Here is a 21,279-nt window from a genome sequence, read left to right as displayed (position 1 = left end):
TTGGCTTTGAACACCAGGTAGATAGTGAATATTGTTGGCTCCGTAAAGTTTGCCCAGGGTTTTCCCCTTTGTGGGGAAGAGGGGGAGTATAGATTAGAATTCATGACGTGTCTGCTCTGTGCCTGCTTCCTCCAGCTGCTGGGATGCTGGCCAGGCTTGGTGAGTGGTGACCCTGCTGGCTCCTGAGGGAGACTCCCCCCAAGCCATGAACTGAACTAGCCATTTGCAACCAGCAAGGGCACAGTTTGGGGAGGGGGGCACCAGCACACTGGCTGTCTCTCTTGGTCCTAGTGCTACCAACCCTGGGGTGTTTGGGGGCACAGTTCTTACCCTGGGTATCAGGGAGGGATGGGCACTGGTCAGATCGCGACGGCCCAAGCCTCCCTGCAGCAGGATGCCACATCCTCATCTCACAAAGGCTTGCTGAGTTTGGCACACAGGATCCATGGCTGCTGGAAACCTGGAACTAATTCCCCTTTATTCTCTTCATTCCCAATGATGTGTTTCAAGTTCTGAAGAGCTGCCAATGAGTTATCATTTTTCTGAAGACAGGGTATCTTGCTGACATGGTTCATCATTATTCCTAGGCAGGCCTAAAAGTCAGGAGTTAACAATTCTGGAGCCAATGTCCAAAGCGCCTGCACAGTGCCAGAATCTCCACGTGATCTCATTCACACTTTAGGAAGAATCCTATGATGTAGGCATGATTTCCCCCAGGGGAAACTGAGGCTCAGGGAGGTTACTGAATTGCCCAAATCCATACTGTAGTAAGTGGTGGAATGAGACTTGAATGATGTTTGTTTGACTTCAGAGTCCATACAACAAAAAGTAGTTTTGCCAAGTATAGTAGGGATTGGCTGTGAGATCTTTGTGTATTAGTTGCTTAAAAAGGTGGAATTGTGTCATGCTCTTGCTCTGCGTATAAAGTCATATATCATGTATTTCATTTATGTATGAAAGGGAATTTATTAAGGAGTATTGACTCACACGATCACAAGGTAAAGTCCCATCATTGGTCGTCTGCAAGTTGAGGAGCAAGGAAGCCAGTAGTGGGTCAGCCCGAGTGCCCAAACCTCAAAAGTAGGGAAGCCGACATTGCAGCCTTCCATCTGTGGACAAAGGCCAAGAGTTCCTGGCAAGCGGCTGGTGTAAGTCCAAGAGTCCAAAAGCTGAAGAACTTGGAGTTTGATGTTTGAGGGCAGGAAGCATCCAGCATGGGAGAATGATGAAGACTGGAAGACTCAGCAAGTCAAGTCCTTCCCATCTTCTGCCTGCTTTATTCTAGCCAAACTGGCAGCTGATTAGATGGTGCCCACCCAGATTGAGGGTGGGTCTGCCTCTCCCAGTCCATTGACTCAAATTTTACTAATATTTCCTTCGGCAATACCCTCATAGACACACCCAGGAAAAGCATTTTGCATCCTTCGATCCAATCAATCTGATACTCAGTGTTAACCGTCACATCACATGTTTATTATTATTTTTAAAACAAATGTTCTCAAGCCTTTTCTCAGCTATTAATGGCGATAGCTCTGAGATAAACTACGAGACATAGCAGAAGTTAGAAATAATGGAAACATTATAATGGGACATAATCATATAATTTATATGCCAATTACTTTTCCTGAATCAACAGTAAAGAAGACCAGCCAGGAAGAGGGGACTGGGGCCTTTGGCCATGATGCTTTGTCCCGGACAGAGCAGAGTGTTTGAAAGGAAGCTGTCAGGACAAGGCCGTGCTTCCCAAGTCCCAACTGAGAACATCATCAGTTATCCAATTATGCCTGAAGTCATTCATTTGAGTTAGATCATGCCTGGGGTCCTTCAGAAAGTAACAAGCAAGATGCTTTTGATATACTTTCATAATTCCATTAAGAGATAATTTTTTTAAAAACGAAGGTAAAATCATGACTCTCAAATATAAAAATGAATACATGGTAAATATTTTACTTAACTAATTAATGAGGCAACTGGTAAGGGTGTTATAACCAGTTCAAAGGAGAAGCCAAAAAACCACACAAATTTATATGAGTAAAGAAATGTTGGCCGGGTGCGGTGGCTCACGCCTGTAATCCCAGCACTTTGGGAGGCCGAGGCGGGTGGATCAGGAGGTCAGGAGATCGAGACCGTCTTGGCTAACATGATGAAAACCCCGTCTCTACTAAAAATACAAAAAATTAGCCGGGCATGGTGGTGGGCGCCTGTAGCCACAGCTACTTGGGAGGCTGAGGCAGGAGAATGGCGGAAACCCAGGAGGCGGAGCTTGCAGTGAGCCTAGATCACGCCACTGCACTCCAGCCTGGGGGACAGAGCGAGACCCTATCTCAAAAAAAAAAAAAAAAAAAAAAAAGTTGCAATGAAGGTGCAAATGGATACAAAAGTAGGTTTTTCTGCAGTGTGGGAGTGAAGTCGGTGTAACTTCTACAGTATAGGACAGAATTTGCATTTTGTATTGCTATTAGTTATCTGCAATTTACAGAGTTGCAAAATGCTTCAAGGGCAATGAAAGCTAGAATCAAATAACCCAGGGAGGATGTGCCGTATGTAGACAATGCATCCTTTTCCATGGAAATACAAAATGTTGCCTATATTTAGTATTGTTACAAAATGGTAAAGGAAGTATTTAGCTACAGAATTCTGATGATAACAGGATAAAGTTCTTTCTGGAGGAAAAAACTGTCTCTTCCTGCATTTTTGCCTCCTGAGTGAAGACTCTGATTGCTGAGAACCGGATTTCCAAGCTTGGTTTCCTGGTTTTTAGTCCCATTAAGCAGGCAGATTATTTAATAGCTGGCACCTCAGTTTCCTCATTTTAAAATAGGAGTAGTAAAATTATTTGCCTCACAGGGCTTGGGGGGAGATTAAATGAGAAAAACCATGACTTGTGCATACCACAGTGCCCAATAAATACGTATCAGCCATTAGTGTTTTTATTTATTGCTGCAGTTTTTCGGCATGCTTTTTATTTCTCCCTTCCCTCTCCTGCTCCTTCCCTTTCTTGTTTCCTGCCCATTTAACTGAAATAGTGAAGAATAGGAGACTTATTTGCAATGTTTTAAAGAAAGTATAGAGTCTGTGCTTCCTGTTCTTGATTTTAAAATCAGGTTATGTGTTCCTTTCTATTTAAAAAAGAAAGCAAGCTGGGTGTGGTGGCTCACGGCTGAGCCCAGGAGTTTGAGACCTGCCTGGGCAGCATAGTGAGACCCTGTTTCTATAAAAATTTTGAAAAAAAATTAGCCAGTGTGGCAGTGCACAGCTGTAGTCCCAGTTACTTGGGAGGCTGAGGTGGGAGGATGGCTCGAGCCCAGAAGGTCAAGACTGCGGTAAGCTATGATCATGCCACTGCACTCCAGCTTGGGCAATAGAACAAGATCTTATCTCTATCTTAAAACAAACAAACAAACAAAAAACAAAAAAAAAACCTAAAGAAAAATAGAAAGCACCTTTACCCCCAATATTTGCTTTCTTGTTTTTGAGTAATTCTTATCGCCTGTCTTAGCCCAGCTAACTCTGAATTTAAACAAGTGATTCATTTTCTCAGGTTATATATTAATCACCAGAGAAAACAGGTTGGGAGAGTGGGAAAGGCCCTCTTTGGGGTCTTCTCAGCCCAGCTGGGGATAGGAGGCCAAGGCCAGGAGGTGACAAACTGGAGCCAGGTCATCCAGAGCTCCTCGGTGAGCCTCTCCCCTATCTGCATTCTCAGACCCCAGGGGCCATGTCCACAGGCCAGAGAGTCTGAGCAGCATGTGCCCAGTACCAGAGAAAACTCTACTCAGCCCTGCCCAGAGGAGTTGGTATAAACGTGCCTTTGCGAAGTTTGTTTTTCACTTTTGGGTCCGATGGAGGGGGAACTCTTCAACCTCAGAGGGGAATTCCTGTATGTCTTGGGTCAGGGTGCCTGATGGATTAACCCTATCAGCTCCTATTTCAATTCTGGCACCCCAAGAAACTTCCAGATGATTCGGGTGAAGCTCCCAGGATCTCCCACTTTGCTCAGCAGCCTGGATACTTCAAGGAAAAAGAAGGCATTTGAGCAAGGGTTGGGGAAGAAGCTTCGCCTCTGGGCAAAGTTCAGGGATAGGAGGACAAAGCTATCACGGTATCTAGGCTTTCTTTACATGTATGGCAACTGGAGTGACACCTGGAGAGAGCCACCTTCACTCCACAGTTCTATTCCTATCACTGAATCTGTCCGGCTCTGGGGAGGACCCCTAGAGAGCAAAACATACTTTCCACACATTAGCAAACAGCATGATTCGATCTCAGGGGTCAGCCAGGAGCAGAACACAGGCAGATGCATACAGGGCTCCCTGCCTCCAGGACTATTTCTTTTTGTTACATATCATCTCTAAAGCGAAATTGCTTGTTTCAGCTCTTGATAGAAATGTAACTTCCCTTGTCCGTTTTCCACAGGCAATGCATACACAAGGAAGGAAATGGCAGGCTGTTCATATGCAGCAAGATCCATACTTGGCCAAACCTGGGGTGGCAGAGATGGACATGGAATCGAGGGCAGAAGATCTGGGTTTGAGTCCAGCAGTGCTTTAGGTAAGTTGTAATCTTTATACAATGGGGATAATGAAACCTGGGATGCCTACCTCACAAGGTCATAAGCAGAAGAGATGAGGCCGGGTGCAGTGGCTCATGCTTGTAATCCCAGCACTCTGGGAGGCCGATGAGGGCGGATTACTTGAGGTCAGGAGTTCAAGACCAGCCTGGCCAACATGGTGAAACCCTATCTCTACTAAAAAACAAAAATAAGCTGGGTGAGGTGGTGTGGGCCTGTAATCCCAGCTGCTTGGGCAGCTGAGGCAGGAGAATCACTTGAACCAGGGAGGTGGAGGTTGCAGTGAGCCAAGATTGGGCCACTGCACTCCAGCCCTGGCAACAAAGAGAGACTCTGTCTCAAAAAAAAAAGTAGAAGAAGAGATGGTAGATGCCCAAACATCCTTAAGCAATGAAAAGACCCATGTAAAGCAGAGGTCCCAGGCTGGGATGAGTGGATGAGTACATTGGTGTTGAGACTTGGGGACCCAAGAAGTTCTGCTTTCTGGCATCAGACCAGAGTGCACCTTCTTGTCCCAGATTCCCAGGGTGACCACCAACAGAGGGACAGCTCTGGCTCCTGGCAGGGCAGGGCAGGGCTCTCGGAGGTACCCACCTTCAGTGGGCTGTCTCACAATAATTCCTTTAGGCTTTGGAGATGGTGGTCAGGACCAGCTGGGATCTGGTGGCCTGCAAGTGAGCTGAGGGCTACGGCAATTAGGCAATTCCTGGGGACTTCACTGGTAAGCCATGGTAGATCAAGCCTGGATGTTTTGTTATTGCATAGGGGTTAATATGATGATGAAGTTCACCTTAGGCGTCTCTCTGGTTGTCTTTGCTGGTCCCTCTTTCCTTCATTGCCTTCTCTGACTGAGGTCAGAGTCCTTGAATGGCCCTCAAGGTACTCCTACCCCACTCCCAGGAAAACCTCTGCTCTGGCCTGCTTTCTCCCTGGAGTCCATGCTGAGAGAGCCTGTGGCTCCTCTCACCTGCATAAGTAGGTGAGATCCTCCAAACACTGCCTGTGGGTGGAAAAGAGAAGGTGTCAAGGGACTGAGCCCTGGGTGTTCCAACATTTAGAAGTAAAGGAGATGAGGAGGGACCTTTCTGCTTTAGCCAAATTACTTCTTAAGAATCGATTGTTGGCTGGGTGCCGTGGCTCATGCCTGTAATCCCAGCACTTTGGGAGGCTGAGGCAGGCGGATCACCTGAGGTTGGGAGTTCAACACTAGCCCGACCAACATGGAGAAACCGTGTCTCTACTAAAAATACAAAAAAATTAGCCAGGTGTGGTGTCCCATGCCTGTAATCCCAGCTACTCAGGAGGCTGAGGAAGGAGAATCGCTTGAACCCGGGAGGCGGAGGTTGCGACGAGGCAGAGATCGCACCATTGCACTCCAGCTTGGGCAACAAGAGTGTGAAACTCTGTCTCAAAAAAAAAAAAAGAAAAAGAAAAAAAGGAATCAATTCTTAGTGGTAATATTTCTGGTAAAAGGACATGAGCAATATGGTTATAAATGAACGTATGGATAAATTTCCGGGTAGCTCCACCATCGATGGATATTAGCATTTGACATTTTTTTCTTGTTCCATTAGAATATGTAAAATGGCATCTCCAGACTGCTTCCATTTACATTTCTTTGATTTCTGGCGAGAATTAACATTTCCCCACTCTGTTTATCTACTAATTGTATGTCCCTTAGGGGAATTGTCCTGTCTTTGACCCATTTATCTTTTGGAATCTTGACATTTATTTTACAAATTTGAATTAGTTATTTATGATGGATCTTAATTCTTTGTAATGTTTGATAGAAATATTTTCCCTCTTAAAAAATCTTTAGTAATGCTAATTTTTATAGTGCAATCATTTCAATTGCTTCAAAGCTGAGAAAGTTAAAATTACCCCAGAGAGCTGATAAACTCTCTTTCCAGTTGTCTGCAAGTTCTATCATAATTCGATTTTATATTTAAATCTTTAATCAACACCAAAGCTTATTTTGTTGCACATTTTATTTTTAATAACTTTTCTATTATAAAATCAATAAATGTTTCTTATTGTAAAATAGGAAAATAAAGAAGAACAAAAAGAAAAACATAAATAGGTCTGTGATTTCACATTTAGAGATAAGCACTGTTGACATTTTGATGTGGATATCCCCAAGTCATTTTTTCTATGTATACATTTATTTAAAAAAAAAACTGTAAACACACTGTACAAACTGTTTAAATACCTGTGTATTAACAACACATTAATGGCATATTTCAGGGGCATTAAATATTCTTTTAAAACATTATTTGAAATAGCTGCAGAGTACCGTTACACTCTATAGATGTACCATAATTGGCTTAATTCCGTATTGTTTTTTCATTAACTGTATTTAAGATATCACTATTATGAACAATGCTATTATAAACATATGCATAAATCTTGGTCCACATGTATGATTTTCTTTGTATAAATTATTTTTTAGTAGCTTAAAAAATTTTAGATTCTGAGGGTACATGGGCAGATTTGTCACATGGGTATATTGTGTGATGCCGAGGTTTGAGCTTCTAATGGTTCCATTGCCCAAGTAGTGAATATTGTACCCGATAGGTTTTTTTAAACTTTGTCCCCCTCTCTTTCTCACCCCTTTTAGAATGCCACTGTCTATTATTTCCATCTTTATGTCCACGTGTACTCAATGTTTAGCTCCCACTTATAAGTGAGAACATGCAGTGTTTATCTGTTTTTGTGTTAATTTGCTTAGGATAATGACCTTCAGCTGTAGCCATGTTGCTGCAAAGGATGTGATTTTGTTCTTTTTAATGGCTGCGTAGTATTCCTTAAAAATAATACTACGGATCATATATATACCACATTTTCCTTTGTATCAATTTCTTAAAGTAGAATTGCTAAGGCAAAGGTTTTATATCTAGGTATCTATATCTACCTATATATTTTGCCTTTACATATACACTGCTATGTTAAGTAAATTTCTGTCATTTTAAGTACTCATTAACAGTGAATGTACTCCTCTTCTGTCCTGTCCTCCACCCTTGTTAACATTAGCTATTAACATTTTTGTAATTTTATGCTAAATTGATAAGCCAAAATGGTATGTGCATTTTTTAATGTTTCTTTAAAACCAGTGGGTTGAAGTTGAATTTACCACCACTTCCATTTTTATTGCCTTTTTTCTTTCTTTATGAATTATCTGTTCATGATAATTATATATTTTACATACTTTATATGTTTTTATGTTTTTTAAAAACTGGGGTGCTCACTTAAGAAATTATAACGATTTCAAACACACACATGCGTATAATGCATAGTTTTGAATACCACCTACTTCCCAGCTCCATCAAATCCTAATATTTTGCCGTGTTTGCTTCCTGTTTTTGCTAAAAAGTAGAGTGCTGTACCTGTATAACTGTGTATCTCTTCTCAAGCCTGATGTTATTTTTCCTGTCTCAGAGGCAACGCCACCCTGAGTTTGGTGTCTTTCATTCTCATCTCTGTGTGTATATGTTTGCAGCATGTGTATGTAGCTATGAAAAATATACAGTAGTTCCTCAGTATCTGTGGGGGATTGGTTCCAGGACCACCCACTGATGCTCAAGTCCCTGATACAAAATGGTATAGTGTTTGCATATAACCTATGCACATTCTGTCATATGCTGTAAATCATCTCTAGATTACTTATAATACTTAATACAATGCCTACACATCCCTTCATTTGCCTGGTTTTAACATGGTACTCAGGATGTGGCAAATTCAAGTTTTGCCTTTTGGAATTTTGTATAATTTTCCCCCCAAATATTTTGCATCCTCAGTTGATTGAATCTATGGATGTGGAATCCCATGGATATAGAGGGCTGACTGTACCATTATTTTGTATGTTTTCAAACTTTTATACTCTACACATCTATCTGCAACTTGTTTTGTCACTCAGCAGTGTATTTTCGAGATTTATCTCTGTTGATAAAACACCTACAAATGGTCCCATTGTAAGAAAGTATCAGAATTTGTTCATTGGGTTGATGGATACTTGTGTTATTTAGTTTTCTCATTTTCCTATTACAATATTGCAGTAGACATTGCATCATCCACAAGTGAAAGCTTCTAGAATTTATTCCTAGAAGTGAAATTGCGTTGTAAGATATACGTCCCATCAGAGTTAGTAAGATGTTGACAATTTATTCTTCAAATAAATTACTCCTGTGAACGTATAGTTGGCAAAATGTGAGTGTTCCTTCAATTTTTCCACCTCATCACCAACACTTGAGGAGTGTCAGATTATTTAATTTTCACCAGTTGGATGGATGTAAAATGGTATCTTATTGTTTTAGTTTTAAATTTTCTGGTTATTGGTGAGGTTGAACATTTTCTTATGTGTGTGATTGTTCATTCAAATTTCTGTTGCTGAGAATAGCTTATTCATATCTTTTGCCCTTATTTCTATTAGTTCATTGCAGATATCCTCCCAGTTTGCATTTTGTCTTTCATATCGCCTGTAATGTCTTGTTTCACAGAGTTTACATTTTTGTTTAATGAGATTTACACAGTCTTTCCCTTCAGGAGTATCCTTAATGTCTTCATTTCTTCAATTTTCCTTTTTTTTTTTTTTTTTTGAGGTGGAGTCTCGCTCTGTTGGCCATGCTGGAGTGCAATGGCGTGATCTCTGCTCACCGCAACCTCCACCTCCTGGGTTCAAGTGATTCTCCTGCCTCAGCCTCCTGAGCAGCTGGGATTACAGGCATGCACCACCACACCCAGCCATTTTTTTTTGTATTTTTTAGTAGAGACGGGGTTTCACCATGTTGGTCAGGCTGGTCTTGAACTCCTGACCTTGTGATCCACCCTCCTTGGCCTCCCAAAGTGCTGGGATTACAGGCGTGAGCCACTGCGTCCAGCCCAAATAGTAGTTCTTTTACAAAAGATATTCTGTGATTTGTTATAATCTTCTGGCATCAGTAGAATTTACCTTAATTAGTGACTACATGCTATTGTTTTAATTTATAGCTGCATTTCATAAGCTCAGTTAAAAATGATTTTTCTGCCTATGCTCCTTGAGTAACCCATGGATAGATAAAATTTATTGATCGATAAAATTTAGCAAATAGACAGTATGCACAAGCCATTCCTGCCTTTCAGGTCTTTAGTAGACGTTGCTAATTGCCTGCATTATTTTCTTCATTTGTGTATTCATATATTCACTTATTCAACAGCTGTTTTGGGAAAATCTGCTAATGTCCTTGAGCCTGGTTCTAATCATTTCGAGCCAGTTTTATTGGAATTGGCACTTGTGCACATTTGCCATCCTAAGACCGTGTGTTTATGTGTGTGTGCGCCTGTGTGATATTTCTCACAGGTTTGTGGATGGGGATAATACTGATCTCTTAGAATGAATTGGGTATCAGATCTTGTTTTTCTGTGATTTGGAACTGATTACATAATACAGAAAAATCTGTTTCTTGAGTATGTAGTAATATTGTTCAGTAAATTTGTTGAGGTCATAATATTTCTTGTGGTAGATGAGATTTTTTTAAATAACAACTTTTCAGTTTCCTTTGCCTTCATCATTATTTTCATGTTATCTACATTTTCTCTTGCCAGTTAATAGTTTGTGTTGTCCATTTGGCTAAGCATTTCAAGTTGATTATCATAAATTGTGCATTGCAATCATTTATATTTTAAAATCCTTTGTATCAGTTGTTAAATCACTAGCTTTGTTTTTAATTTTGTTGATTTATACCTTTTCTTTTGTTTATTATATTTCCAAGGGATTGATCTATCTCATAATCTTCTCACAGAATGAGCATCTAAATTTATGTATTATTTCCACTGATTTCCTCTTTTCTAGTTTATTTCTGTCCTTATTCTTTATTATTATCTATTTTCCTTTATATTGACTGTCTTCATAATATTTTAAGTCAAATGCTTATTTCGTATTTCTAAAATAAAAGCACATAGATTTATGCCTTAATCTCTGGGCTCTGATTTATACAAAGCCCCCTCCCTTTTGAGATGGGGTGTTTTCAATTTTATAAACATCTCAAAAGTTGTTATCATGTTCTTAATTTTCTACTTCTGTGGTCCCTAACATTTTTGGCACCAGGGACCAGTTTTGTGGGAGATAGTTTTTCCATGAATGGGGGTGGATGGGTGATGGTTTCAGAATGATTTGAGCATATTGCATTTATTGTGCACTTTATTTCCATTATTATTACATTGTTAATATATAATGAAATAATTATATAACTGTAATCTACTCACCATAATGTAGAATAAGTGGGAGCCCTGAGATTGTTTGCCTGAAACTAGATGGTCCTATTTGGGGGTGATAGGAGACAGTGACAGATCATCAGGCATTAGATTCTCATAAGGACCATGCAATCTAGATTCCTCACATGCACAGTTCACAACAAGGTTTGCGGTCCTATGAGAATCTAATGCCACTGCTGATCTGACAGGAGGTGGAGTTTAGGTGTGAATGTGACTGATGCGTAGCAACTGTAAATACAGATAAAACTCCGCTGCTTACCTCCTGCTGTGTGGCCAGGTTCCTAACAGGCCACACACTGGTACTGGGGCTTGGAGACCCCTGTTCTACTTGAACTTGTAGTTTAGGAAAGTTTTTGTGGTTGTTAGACATTGATACCCATTAATTTGTTGCTGCTGTAATTTTTTATTAATATTTTAATATAATTTTAAACTTATAGAAATGTTAAAAGACTAGTATGAACTCCTATACACCCTTTACCTAGGTGCACTGTTGGTTTGTATTTTTCCCTAGTTATCATTCACTCTGTCTTTATGGATATGTGAATGTTTTTCTGAACAATTTGAGAGTAAGCTGCATACATACATATATATCTAAATACTTCAATATATATTTCTGGACACAAATATTTTCTTTTATAAAATTCAAGAAATTTAACAGTAAAATCAGGAAATTTCATGATACCATATGATTAATCCCACCATCCACATTCAAATTGTCAGTTATCCCAATATTGTGTTTTTTAATATATATAAAACATATATTAAAAACATATATAAAACATATATAAATATAAAATATATGTGTGGTAGAAAGACAGAAATTGAGGGTATTTTAGAATTTACAATGACAGACAAGCAACTGAGATGGCTGCATGCCTACAGCAACCATCTGTAGGCCACCCAAGCGTAAATATTTATTTTCTTCTTGTACTCCATTTTTCAGAAGTTCATGTTTATTTTCATATTTACTATTTTTTATTATTCACATACTATATATTCATAGTAGAAAAGATAAAGCAATATAACAAAAATTGGCAGAAATATCAGTGCATAGAGATAACCACTGTTAGTATTTAGATGAGTATTTTCTAGACCTTTGCTTTCAATCAACAAAAATTCTAGATACTTTTTCTAGTTAAATATGAGTACATTAAAAATGGAGTTATATTGTACGGCTTATGGTTTTAACTCTCTTTTAAGTCTTAGTTTATTTGACATACTTCATAGGTAATCTTCATAACAACTTTGCAAGGTAGAGCCACATTTTTAGATGAGGAATCCAAGGTTCAGAGAGGTTCAGTAAACTGCCCAGGTCACACTGCAGTAAGGAATGGAGTTTATAATCTAAACCCTGAACTGTTTGCTGCAAAAGCTCTTGGTTAGATTATTCTTTTGCCCAAGGCTCCTTTCATTGCTTTTACTTGTTCACATTTAGCTTTATTGCATGTGGTGAGAAAATATGTATATTTTTTACTCTTGATTCAATTTTTGGGGCCTTATTTGAGAGTTAGTATATATGTACCAATGTCCATATATGGAAAAAAATGTATAATCTATGTTGGTATTGAGTTCAATATATGTCCATTGGTTCTAACTTATCAACTGTATAACATAACCTCTATTGTCTATTTTTGTCACATATTCAATGTCTTCTAAATTTTTGTCTATTTAAATTTGTCTTTATTTTTTACTATTGTCTATTTTTTTCTTAGCCTTGAAATGAATTAAACCCTCCCATTACAATTGCTTGTTTTTTATTCTATTTCTCTTTGCATTTCTAACTTTAGTAACCTCTGTCTTCACAGTTGATTTTATATTTTTTATCATAATCAGGAGCTTCTTTGTATCCTCTCCCTGTGTTTTTGGCTTCAAAATCTCTTTTATATACTGTCAACTTTACCAACTGTTTTCTTTTTGTTGTATGAGTTTCCTCATTAAACCTTTTTATTTTAACATTTCTGCATTTTTTTGGTAACAGATTCCTATTTTTAAGCAACATACATATTGTTGGGTCTTATGTTTTAATCTAATATGAGAATTTGTCTTTTTAGAAATCAGTGGCCTAAATATATAAAGTTCTTTGGGGAGAAGCTAGTGTATTGATATGAGATGGGCTCCCAGCTACTAGCTGTGGACTTTCTACAGGTTCCTTAAATACCCTGTGAGGAAGCTACTTACAGGCGTCTTTATCTGTAAAATCATGTTAATAAGCACACCAACGTGATAGAATTGCTTCGAAGATTAAATGAGATCAAGAGCACTCGAAATAGAAGCATATTAAAGCATATTAAACTGATTATTTGTAAAATGCAATTGTCAATATTTGCTATTGTAGACATTATTTCTGGAAATACCATCCAAAGCAAGTTTCTTGGCAGTTAGAAAGCAAGTTGGTTAAACGATGATCTATGCTCAAAATGGAGATAATCAGTTCTATACTTTTCTCCAACCATATTTTAAATTTTTCTTTGAGATAATGGGAATAACTTACAAGAAAAACTGCTGAGAAGCAGTGGTCCAAAGCCTTTTAGAAGCTCTCAGGGTTCAGTTCAAGTTGTCCATCTCCATTTCTGGCTGCACCTGGAGCTTCACAGCTTGACTTAAATTCAGCCATGTCAGGAATCACTCACTGCCTTGCTTTCCATTTAGTTAATTAGGTGCTTAGGTTTACAAATAAGTTATTTGCTCTCATGACGGGTACGGAAGCTGCAGGCTTTGCTGTGCCTCGGCAATTCTCATCAGGCGTGGAAAAACTGAAACTAAGAAAAACCAAACAAGCAATGATAGATTTTCTACTTCCTGGATTGTGTGACTTGCTCATCCAATGAAAGGCAATGAGGGCAGGGTGGGGGGCAACCAGAGATGAGGACTGATTCTCAGCTTGTTGTTCTCCTCAGCAGTCCTCCAGCCCCTGTACAGCTGGAACCTCTGCATCAGTGAAAGCTGCTAGGAATTCAAAGTGCGTTCACATTCACTTCTGCTCCTCAGGATCAGAGGCAGTGAGGAAAGCTAAAAAAAAGTCTGAGGTTTAAATTGGAACCCATTTTTAACTTTTCAAATGTTCTTGGTATTTTAAGATCCAGAAAACCTTAAATCAGACAATTCTATATTACCAAACTGAAGAATAGTCTATAATATCATAATCTGATATGCTCCAGACTGACCTGATTTATTTTTAATTGTATGAACTTCAAATCTCTGATGGCTTCTATTTGATCCCTCAGAGGACGCTGTAGGTCCGTTTCCCATCTGATGCAATAGAGGCATCTTTTTTTTTTTTTTAAACTTCTCTGATAATAATCATCATCTGGTGTCTTGTTACACGAATGTTTCCAAGTCCCTCCCTAGAGATTCTGCTTCAGTGGGTCTGGGATGGGGCCTGAGATTTGTGGTCTCTTTCTTTGTTTGTTTGTTTTTTTGAGACAGAGTCTCACTCTGTCATCCAGGCTGGAGTGCAGTGGCGCAATCTTGGCTTACTGCAACCTCCACCTCCCAGGTTCAAGTGATTTTCCTGCCTCAGCCTCCTGCGTAGCTGGGACTACAGGTGCACACCACCACACCCGGCTAATTTTTGTATTTTTAGTAGAGACGGTGTTCTACCATGTTGGCCAGTCTGGCCTCAAACTCCTCACCTCAAGTGATCCACCCACCTCGGCCTCCCAAAGTGCTGAGATTACAGGCATGAGCCATCATGCCCAGCCAGATTTGTGTTCTTAATCTTAGCTTGGGCAACAATGGAGTAGACTGAGGGGATAGATTCTACTTTTACAATTAGAGAGCCTTGGGCTCAAGTCCTGGGTCTTTCACTTGCTTGTTATGTGGCCTTGCACAAATTACTTAATCTTCCTCAATCTCATCTGAAAAACAACCAGAGATAAAAACATCTATCTCAAAGTGTTGTCAAGAGGATTAAAATAACTAACACCCTTGATAGCATCCGCTTTTCTCAGTATTGCTAAATCATTTCTACCCAGGTTAATTTGAAGATTATCTGTGAATTTATTTAGCATGCAGGCATAATGTTTTTTACTTATTTTCCCTTTTTTGGTGTATATTTGTGAAGCTTTTGCTGTGTGCCAGACACTGGGATTTTTAGAACCCACTGAGCACTCCCTGATGGTATCACCTGCTCACACGGTCCATCTCAGGTTGTGTTTTTGTTTTTGTTTTTTGAGACAGAGTCTTGCTCTGTCTCCCAGCCTAGTGTGCAGTGGTGTGATCTTGGCTCACTGCAACCTCCACCTCCCAGGTTCAAGCAGTTCTCCTGCCTCAGGCTCCCAGGTAGCTGGGACTACAAGCATACACCATGATGCCTGGCTAATTTTTGTATTTTTGGTAGAGATGGGGTTTCACGATGTTTGCCAGGCTGGTCTCGAACTTCTGATCTCAAGTGATATGCCTGCCTCAGCCTCCCAAAGTGCTAAGATTACAGGCATGAGCCACTGCGCCCCATCCATCTCAGGTTTTTGAAAGTACTACCCAGCTTTCTTGTGTGAAAGAAAGCAGGCCCCTAGTTATTCGTGGAGCTTCTTGGATTAGGAAGGCCATGTCCTTATTCCTCCTTTGTACCAGAAATTCAATTTTTCTTGAATCTAATCGTGTGTGTATTTTTTTCAAAAGAAAAAATATATAAAATTATTCAATTTGATTTTACACAGAATATGTTCTAGGTACTTTGCATTATGTGAACTTGTCTCTTTTTGGACACAAAAACCTTTGTACTTTTCCCCCTCCCCTCATAATAGCAAGAATCCAATGGATTGTTGATGATTATGCCTATGTTTGTCTTATATCTAGTTTTGCTTCAAAAGAATTTAAAGCACTTTTAAAAGATAAAAACAATGCAAGACATAAAGAGGAAAATTTAGGTAGGAAAAAAGGATGGGAAAAATATAGTGAATTGATAAATGAAATTACACTTCAAATACGTGTTGTACAGTCTTTTATACTTCCCAGTGATGGGCCAGATATTTGGCTCTGAACTCTCTAGCACTCATTGCAAACCCTCTGCAGACAAAAGATGGAGGTGATGATTCTCAAGCCATGTAGATGATTATTGGGATCATCATCTATATGAGTCTTGAACTTTGTTTTAACTTTTCCACTGGCTCAAGTCTTTGGGTCCTAATCAACATTAGGGTCATTAAGAGTCTACAGAAGGGTCATAAGTACCATGGAAAACTATGTGCTCTCCAATCTTCCAGCCAAACACAAAATAGATCAGGGAATAAGGAGGCCTCCTGCTGCAGAGGAGATGATAGCCAGGTGGAAGAGCTGGGCCAAGGATCAGCCAATCTTCTGGTCCAGAAACTGTAACCATGGCAACAGTAGTGAAGGCAGCTCTAGTTCCATCAGCAATGACACCCTTAAGAGGTACCGGCAGAGAGAGAAGCTTATTACACATCTGGGCAAGGGTCTAGGTGAGGGAAGTTCATGTAATTTTTAAGCATAATTGCTGGGAGAAAATAAACAGCCTCTTTTATGTTAACCTTGCAAACTCAAATAGGCAAAGTGAAGGCCAATGACTGGCGGTACTGCCTGGCTGAGGCTGGGTGTGAGTGCCTTGCATAGGAACCTGTAGCCTGCCTCAGGTTTGCCTTTTATTCTCTTTACTTTCTAGTAACAGTGCTCACAGTGCTTTCAATAAGCAAAGCCCAGAGGAGGAGAGTTGCTTTTGAAGCTACACTCTTGTCTGCCTCATTCATTTCAAACAGAGACACTTCTGAAAGAGATGAAGGCCTGTGTACAAACAACAATGCCCACTGCATTCTGTTGCCTTCAGCTGTGATGTGGTGGCTTTTGATTCTACACAGAAGGTCCTTGTTTCAGACACTGATTGATGGGTCTTCTGAATGAAGGAGGCAGCAAGAACAAATGAGCAAGGCTCCTGGTAAGGCCAGGTGCTTCAAGAGGATGGGCTGGAAAGCGCTTAAAATAAAAGGTCAACACAAGCCTCCACAAAAGCAAAAAATACCAAGGCACTGAGCTCTGAGTGGTTGATAATTGGTAGTTCCTAAGGATTTCCATACGTTTGTGCAAACACATATAAGCTCCTTGGAGAGCTCTGACCTGGAATTTCAGACTTTTTGGTGGAGGAACCAAAAGTTAAACCCAAATAGATGTCATAAAACAGGTAAAAGTAATTGAAATAAAGAGCATTGGAGGTCTGAGTTTGGTCTGAGGCAGTGAAACAGAAAATAATGCAGTGAAAGAGCAGGTGATGGGGCATCTCCGTCTCAGAGAGGGTTGTGATTTTTCACCAGAAACCCATGGAAAGCCACATAAAGGCTCATTCTAAACACAATGGACAATGTTAGGACCTGCTGTGAGGAAGCTGTATGAGGTGTGCCTCCCTTCTCCATCAACCCTTGTCCGTCTGTATTGCCTAATAGAAATAAACCAGTGAAAAATCCACATGAGAAATCTGGCTACACTCAGTACTTTTGCAAGAAAACACTATGAAACTCCCTGTGAGTCTGCATTCTTCCTAGTCCATGGCGGAGCGTGGTGCAGGCTGACGAGATGGGGGGGGATAGTGAGGGTGGAGGGAGAGGATGGGAAAGTTAAATGAAGCAGGGATCCTTGTCCTGATCAGTGGTTTTTATACATTATGTTCTTATAAAAAATAATTCTCACCAGCTAGATGACGTTCTACTGTTTAACTAAATTAGGGATGTTAAAATACAGATCATAAGAATGACGGAATGGACTCTTTGTGGCAAAAAGATACTAAACTATAAACAAGACCCAAGGCCATGCCAGGGTAGGGTTAAGTCACACATCCCAACACTTAAAGAATAAACTAGGTTCTAATAGCTGCAAGGTTTTTCTTTTTCTCTAGCTGCTAAATAAGCACTGGCCTCTGGAGAAGCAATATTGCAATAATTGTAGCTCACCAACCACCAGACACTAACTCATCCATCTCCCTACCCCTTTTCTGCAAGCCATAACTACTACTTTGATTGGATAAGAGACTGATTTCTGTAACTTTCTCCTGGTTAAGAGTCCACTGACCATAGACTGGTTCTGGCCAGTTTACAGAGGCTGGCACCGAGTGCCTTCTTGTCCTCTGCTTCACCATTTGACCTATAGGACCTAATTGCAAGGAATTTAAATGTTAAGTCTGTACCCAAAAATGAACATAGGACGCATGTAACATGCATGTTTGTTTACTAGGCATGTGTGTACCTCCCTTCGGGAATATGCATAGCTCTTCCTATAACCTGTCGAATATGTGTACTTAGCTAACCCATTCAGCACAAATTCCTGTTCTACTCTTTCCTCCCTCAAAGTGCCTGCTTTTGGTTTCTGCTGGAGGCTGTGCTTCCAAGCCTGTGGGATTTCCAGCCTGCAGGCTGCAACCCTTTATAAAAAACAAACCTCTCCTCTCCAATATTATAGCTCTGTGAATTTATGTTGACAGGTTAATAACTCAATTTCACAGAAAAAAATTAAATCAGACACTCTTTTTTGCCCACCCAACAGCCATTCTCTCCTTTAACTTTTCACTTGCAGAGTCCTACTTTCGATCGGCAGTCCACCTGTCCCTGTCATGATTCAGGGAAACTTGACCCTATCCTGAACTCCAGGAATAAGTCCTAATTACATATTTTTTTAGTGGTAACTATGGTAGGTAAAATTTTAAGATGGTCTTATGATCTTTACCCTCTGTGTCACATCCATGAGTATGGCAAAAGGCTTATTATCTATATTATTATCTAATCACATGAGCCGTCTTTGGCTAGTGGCAGAAGTGGGGAAGTCAGAGAGATTCAAAGTATGAAAAGGATTCAATGCATCATTGCTGACTTTGAAGATGGAGGGTGCCAGGTACCAGGACTGAGAGTGGCCTTTGGCATTGAGACTAGTCCCTGGTTGACAGCCAGCAAGGCCATGGAGACCTCAGTCCTACAATTGCAAGGAGCTGAATTTTGCTCACAACCTGATTGGGCGTGGAAGTGAATTCTTCCCAAGTCTCTAGATGAGAGGTTAGCCCTGCTAACACTTTGATTCTAGCCTTGTAAGTACATGAGCAGAGAACCCACCCAAGCCTTCCTGGACTTCTGACCTATAAAGAACTGTGAGAAAGCAAGTGGGCATTGTCTTAAGCTGCTAAGTCTGTGGTTATTTGTTTTGCAGCAATAGCAAATGAGTAGAGCAACATGTATATAGTGTCAAGAAATCCAATCCATATTTCTGTTCAAGAGGAATTCGTTTTCAGCTCTGACCCTGACCAGGAATCAGAAAGTTACCTACGGTAGAAGCTGTGGATTAGTTATCCAATAACCCTCTTGAATTTTTCCTTATGTACAGCACCACACACCCACTATGAAGGTCACAAATACTGGATTCTTGCTTTCCTAGCCACCCTTGCTGCTGGAGTGGTCATGTGACTGGGATATGCCTTTGGCCACAGACCTCTGAGAACACTAGACTAGAGCTGTAGCAGCCATTTTATAGCCACGAGGCAACAAGTCTAAGGATGGTAGAGTGGAAAGAAAGGGAGGTCTTGTTTGTTTCATGACAATTTTGAGCTAAGGTGCCATCTCTGGAATTGCCTGCATTCACATCTTTTGTTATATAAGATAATTAAATGCTTTATTGCTTAAGTCTATGTTAGTTGGGTTTTCTGTTGCTTGAAACGGAACATGTCCTTACTAATACATTACCCTTCCCAACAAAAAGTATAGAAGGCAAAATGCAGAGACATCTGAGGTAGAGCGAGTACAGAGTTGAGGATCAGGATTTTGGCACAAGTAAGAAAAATTACGTAGGTATTCAGGGGCATGAAGACAAGTTGCCCTTGGGTGACATCTAGAACTATTAAAAACAAGTGAAATTGACACATTGGGAGACTTCCATCTCAAGATGTTCTCTGACTCTCTGTTTTCTATTTTTTGAGATTCTTGCCCAATGCGGAAAAGTACGGATGGTCATGGACTGATGATATACTAAGCTTTAGTCTTATGACCTTGGATCATTCCTCTGACCCCAGTGAGCATCAGTTTACTCATCTGCAGAGTGGGGATAGGATAATAACCCCTTACGTCACTTGGTTTTGTGAGAATCAGATTTGACTGTATATGTGAACTTGCTTTGGAAGCTTTAAAGAACAGCTTTGGTGTGATGTCAGAACCTAGCTTGGTGTCTGGCACATAGTAGGTGTGCTCATTACATATTTGTTGGATTACTGTGCTGTGCCTATTTGTCTATACCAGCTTTGTTTGCATTGCACCACGAGCTTGCTGTCTGACTAGTTGCTCCATATTGCATCTACTCTAGATAAAACTTAAAAGATTTTATTAAATGCTTTCTTCTTGGCAGTGGTATATTAGGTACTGCAGCCTGGATAGAGAATTCAGCATTTGTTTCCTATGTATTTTCCACTAAATATGCTGTGACAAGATGTCTGTTTTGATCAGGGACACTGTCAATTATTTCTCTCTCAGCCCGACTTTCTCTATGATGTAGGGTGTGAAGACATCTGTTGGCTTTAACCTATCACTCTTGTGTGAGATGCCTTGGCTTCACTCAGCAGGGCTGTGTCCAAGGCAGGCTGGCCCCCCGTGAACTCTCAGGCTGCCGAGTCAGTCATCCGCCAGGTGACAGGTGGTGCCTTTGAGACACTGGGGAGCAAAAGGAGACAGTCATACCTGGACCCTTTAAAGGCTTCCTTGTGCCAAATGAACCAGGAAATGGCTTGTGTCTTTTAGGCTTGCTCCCTGTAATATCATCTACTTTCCCATCTCTTCATCTGTGACTCACATTTATGGCATCCACTCACAGGTCTTGTCAACTTTTGGCCTCTCCCAGTTAGACTCATGGGACTGCCGCTTGATGCTGGGTGTCTGACACGAAGCTCTCCCTGGTTTTTGTCTTGCTTTGCCCCATGCCACACTGGATGTGCGACACGACACCACTAGAAGCGGGCACCTTGGCATCTGAGAAAGACTCATTGTAGGTTCCTCCCCAAAGGGGATTATTTTGGAGCAAGACCAGCTGCCCAGGAGCTAGAAAACGTCAGACTATGAGACTGAGACACTATTGCTGTCTGATTTAATGAGTGATGAACACAATATTTAAGAACTGAGACACGTATGGTATAATGCTGATGAAAATAGAATGAGAGTATGGGGTCAGCGAAGAGGGCACAGCCAAGATGAGGAGCGGCAAAGAACATTTTGATAGAAGGCAATATATGGGCGCAAGCAGTGGGGTTTGGTATAGAGGGAACAGGAACCCCTGTCAGAAACGGGAGTTCGAGACCTGCTCTGTCTCCCACTCTTTCTGTGATCCAGGAGCCTTTGTACCCCAGTCTCCTCATATGCCAAGGGCCACCCCAGGTTCTGAGCTACCAGGGTTATTGTGCATTGTAGATTAGCTGCAAATGTACAGGGCAATAGAAAAGCATGATAAAAATGTAATGTAAGTGGAATTCTCCTTGGTGTTTTTGGTTTATTTCT

The 21,279-nt window shown here is 40.5% G+C and overlaps 1 protein-coding gene across 1 annotated transcript in view; it reads right to left on the bottom strand.

Moving 5' to 3' along the window:
- Positions 1 to 14,062, bottom strand: part of LIPC (lipase C, hepatic type) — a 161,228-nt gene extending 147,166 nt beyond the window's left edge. The window contains exon 1 of the mRNA XM_054450000.2: positions 13,308 to 14,062. The gene's annotated coding sequence lies outside the window, so the exon portion shown is untranslated. The remainder of the gene's footprint in view (positions 1 to 13,307) is intronic.
- Positions 14,063 to 21,279: the final 7,217 nt, after the last annotated feature.

Source organism: Pongo pygmaeus, chromosome 16 (genome assembly GCF_028885625.2).
Source record: "Pongo pygmaeus isolate AG05252 chromosome 16, NHGRI_mPonPyg2-v2.0_pri, whole genome shotgun sequence".
NCBI classification, from domain to species: domain Eukaryota; kingdom Metazoa; phylum Chordata; class Mammalia; order Primates; family Hominidae; genus Pongo; species Pongo pygmaeus.
The sequence above is the reverse complement of the archived record's forward strand: the minus strand, read 5'-3'. Positions and strand labels throughout refer to the sequence as shown.